The following is a 4,744-nucleotide window of genomic DNA, read 5'->3' as shown; positions in this document are numbered from 1 at the left end:
CACCACCGAATCAAACAAAAACATTGTTCGTACAAGTGCTGCAGCTGAAGAATATCCGAATACGTAATAGTTATTCGTTATACACGAGTTTAACATTTTAGGCTGACGACATAAAAAAGCAAAACATTAACATTGAGTTTAATATCCGGAATAGAAAGACAAAAGATCTGTATTAGGAATGTACACACACACACACATACACACACACACATATATATATATATATATATATATATATATATATATATACAGGCATAAGATTGAAGTTTAAAGGAAGCGAGAATGAATGAATTAATTGTAATAAATAAATTGAAATAAAAGGAAACTATTAAACAACAAAAACATGAATTAATAACAATAAGAGAAAGAAAACAGGTATTTACACTGTTTGTTGTTATTTTCGTAAGTGAAGTTTTGTATTAATAATTTGGTTCAGAATTACATGCAAGAGATTCACATTGGGTGAGATTACAAAAGGATGAATGCATGTTCTGTTCATTTCTTTGTATAATATTGTTATAGTGGCTTATAGTGGTAGGAAGGAAAAGAAGAACCCCCCCCCCCAAAAAAAAAGACACATCTGTCCATTATATTTTATACTTCAAAAGAGCCAGGACATTATCCGAACGCAATCTAGGGCATTAACAACTACATTCATTTTCAAAATAACAACAAATACTTTTTAAACAGGAATATAATGAAAACAAAGAACTAAATAAAAAAACACACAGAGGAAGAGTAAAAGCATTTAGAAAATTTCTGATCAGATTTTTTTTTCAAACAAATTCTTCATTTTATTCTCTACTGTATTATGTTTATCATTATCATTAATATTCTAGCTTTTATTTGTTTCAAGCACTGAACTGCGGCCATACTGGGGCACGCAACCTGAAGGGGTTTTAGCCAAACAAACTGATCCGCCAGAACTGAATTTTTAAATCTGGTACTTATTCTCATGTCTCTTTTGTCAAACCGCTAAGTTCCAGGGACATAAACAAACTAACACTGGTTGCCAAGCATGTGGGAGGAGGAGGAGGACAAACACACACATGATGGGCTTCTACACAGTTTCTGTCTACGAAATTCACTCACATCATTTCCCAACCACATGGTCCCGGGTTCAGTTCCACTGCATGGCACCTAGGGCAAGCATCTTCTACTATAGCATTACTATAGCTGACAGAAAGAAAGAAAATAAATAAGAATGTATGTGTGTGTGTGGGTGATTTTGCCCTCACGGCATACAAGTAGAAGTAAATTGTCAGCACCATTGTACTAGCTGTATCAGTCATTTTCAATCTACTGCAAAAATATGTCAGGCCATGTGCAGGCCTGTGAAACAGGTGATGGTCAGCGACTAGAACATGTGGCTGAAGAAAATCTGCTTCAATGATCCACCCAGGCATGGAAAAGTGAAAATTAATATGATGGTGGTGGTGATGACGATGACGACCATGATGATGATAATGGTGATGACTATATAAAAAAAAAAATTGATTACTTTTGCAAAATAAATTATCTCCGAGATAAAGCAATGTTTGAAAGATTAACCTCACAGCAAACTGGGTATTGAGGTCATTTAGTGCAAGTACTGGCTTTTAACCTTGGACATAGAACTACCATGCTATGATAGTAAGGTGGGGAATTCAAGTACACACACACACACACATTTACATACGAGCACATATATGAACATGCACACACTTAAATATACAAAGAAGAGGCTGCCTCTATGTGGCTTTTTAAGCTGCTAGACAGAGAAGCTAAATCCCTTTCCAATTACACCTCACCTCAATGTCTTGGCAAGAAAAAAGAAAAAAGCCTATCAGATTATTTATCTTTACACATACCATGTCTAAAAACAAAAATAAGGAGTGGCGACCTGTTGATCATTGGCTCGGTCAAAAGGGTCAACTCCACTCGGAGCTAAGATAGTAACAAGGTCAAAAAGTTTGTTTGTTTGTTTGTTTTTTTTATTCGATTTTAAGTATATGGTGGTGCTCCAGCATGACCACAGCCACTTGGCTGAAACGCATAAATAAATAAATAAGTTAATTAACTAATTAATTCATCTCTTCTCTCCACCACCACCACCCCAAAAGATGTAATTGAATTAATGAAAAGGGTCAGATAAGTTATTTCCATTCATTTATTCTGTTTTTTGTTGGTGGCAGAGAAGATTAAATCCTGTGGAAAATCTAAAATTAGTAATGATAGAATACCTCACCATCATCATCACCATCATCATCTCTCACAACTGTCCTCCTCACTTAAGCCCCCACCCCTTCCGGTAACCCCTTACTTGAACACAAACATGCTTAGGAATAAACCTGTAACAGCTGGAGCCAGAAAATTATAGTTCACCACTTCTTAAATGGACGAAATCCTCCTTCTCCTCACAGCAGACAGTTTAATGGAACCCCTGAACAATACAAATTCAAACGGATGAGATGATGTAGGGATGCACAAAGGTCAGATGTCTAAGATAAAGGCATCATTATCTGAACCCCTATGACATCGAATGAGATTAGTTTATATAATTTTTTACTACTACTACTACTACTACTACTAATAATAATAATAACGAAAACAATAATGATGATGATGATGATATTCAAATAGCATTCACATGACAAAAACTGAACAGAACCCAATACAATTTTCCTGTCTTTTTTTTTAAATTTGGTTTTTGTTATCCAGTTATATTTTTTAATTTTTTATTTCTCTGGTGCTCCGAGAAATCCACAATTAAATCAGAATCTGATGCTAAAAATAGAATTGGTGCAATTTTATTAATCATCTTCCTTTACAAATGGCCAGTGTGATTCAAACTTTTGAATCATGAAAGAGGGAAAAAAAAATTTGAAGATATGAAAGCCAGAGGGCAAGCAATCCTGACCCTTCTACTTACAAAGAGAACATTATAACAATTACTATTTAAATCAATCACAAACCAGTATCTACCTGTAATAACTAGACTAATGTGTATACTATTCGTTGTTGGTGGTGTGATATTACAGCAATGTCACAATATGACATAATCTGAACTGAGACATGAACTTACAAACATGATCAATAGCACAAAGATAAAAATACAGCAGATAAATAAATACTATTGTTCTAGTGAGAGGCTGAGATTTTGTGATAACTGTTGATTGCGTCACTGCTTCATTTTCACCTTGACTTAAGAGCTTGGAAATGGGTGAATAGAACTGTAACTACACACACACACACACACACACACATAAATATGTATGTGTATGTGTGTGTAGGTATACATGTGTGTTGTATGTATATGTGTATATATTTATATATGCACACACAAACACACACATATATATTTCTCTATATTGTGAGTTTTGTATTTTCTCAGAAATATATTAGTTTAAACCAGATATATTAGTTGTGATAAGGTCTTTTTTCTTAGAATTTTTAAAACTCAAATAATAGCTTTTTATTGATTATATACATAGATAAAAGACAAGTAACAATTCCCTTATCATTCATCTTAGTCACTCAACCAAGATAATACTGAAGTATATACAAAGGAGTGCTGAAAAGGTCCTGGTTTTAAGGGTATCGTGAAAAGCCTGGATGGAGGTCCAACCTTTCAAGTTCTTCTACCGAGCCATCTCTTCTGCATCAATTCACAGCCGACCAGCAAACGAGCAAAGCACATGCATTATGTGTGTTCAATGTTGTGTGTGTGTGTGTGTGTGTGTGTGAATGCGTACCTGTATTTGTCTACACCACCACTTCACAACCGGTGTTGGTGTGTTTACATCCTTGCACCTTAGTGGTTCAGCAAAAGAACTCCATAGAATAAGTACCAGGCTTTATAAAAATTAAGTCCTGGTGTTGATTCATTCAACTAAAAATTCTTCACAATGGTGCTCCAGCATGGCCACAGTCAAATGATTGAAACAAATAAAACATAAGCAATACATAATTTCACACAAAAACACACACACACATATGTGTATACATGTGTGTGTGTATGAAATTGTTTGTTTGTATCTATGGGTGTGTGCATGCACTTATATGCAATGTCATAAAAGAGGTCTTCGATTTATTTTTAGGAAGTTTATCAAGTTCCCCAATATCTCTGTTCTACATCCTTATCACAGTTGTTCCTATCAGTATTGGGACTCACCCAGCTACAAGGCCACAATCAGAAGAATCATTCTCACTTCACGCTTTGTTACATATCTTAATTGACAATGGAGAGCAGAAGCGTAAACACAATGTCAGGAAGATATGAACTTAAAACTTTTATAAATGGATCTCAATCAGAATTTCAGACCATCAGTAGGCACAGTTGTGCTCTTCAGCCATGTGGTTTTGGGTTCAATTCCACACCACTGCCTCTTGAGCAAGAGTTTTCTATAACAGTGCTGGACTGGCCCAAGACTTGTGAATAAATATGGATACTCATTATATATATATATAGAAGTATCAGTTGTGGTGTGCAAGAGAGACGATTGCGCTGGTATGGGCATGTGGTGAGAATGGATGAGGATAGCTGCGTGAAAAAGTGCCACACCCTAACAGTTGAGGGAACCCGTGGAAGAGGTAGGCCCAGGAAGACCTGGGCTGAGGTGGTGAGGCAAGACCTTCATACATTGGGCCTCACCGAGGCGATGACTACTGACCGAGACCTTTGGAAATGTGCTGTGCGTGAGAAGACCCGGCAAGCCAAGTAAGATCGTTGCCAGTGCCCCTGGACTGGCTCTTGTGCGGGTGG

The 4,744-nt window shown here is 36.2% G+C and overlaps 1 protein-coding gene across 1 annotated transcript in view; it reads right to left on the bottom strand.

Moving 5' to 3' along the window:
• Positions 1-4,744, bottom strand: part of LOC106878168 (dual serine/threonine and tyrosine protein kinase) — a 28,822-nt gene that overhangs the window by 12,146 nt on the left and 11,932 nt on the right. The gene's annotated exons all lie outside the window — the stretch shown is intronic.

This window comes from Octopus bimaculoides, chromosome 15 (assembly GCF_001194135.2).
Source record: "Octopus bimaculoides isolate UCB-OBI-ISO-001 chromosome 15, ASM119413v2, whole genome shotgun sequence".
NCBI classification, from domain to species: Eukaryota; Metazoa; Mollusca; class Cephalopoda; order Octopoda; family Octopodidae; genus Octopus; species Octopus bimaculoides.
Note: the sequence above shows the minus strand (reverse complement) of the source record. Positions and strands in the feature narration are given on the sequence as shown.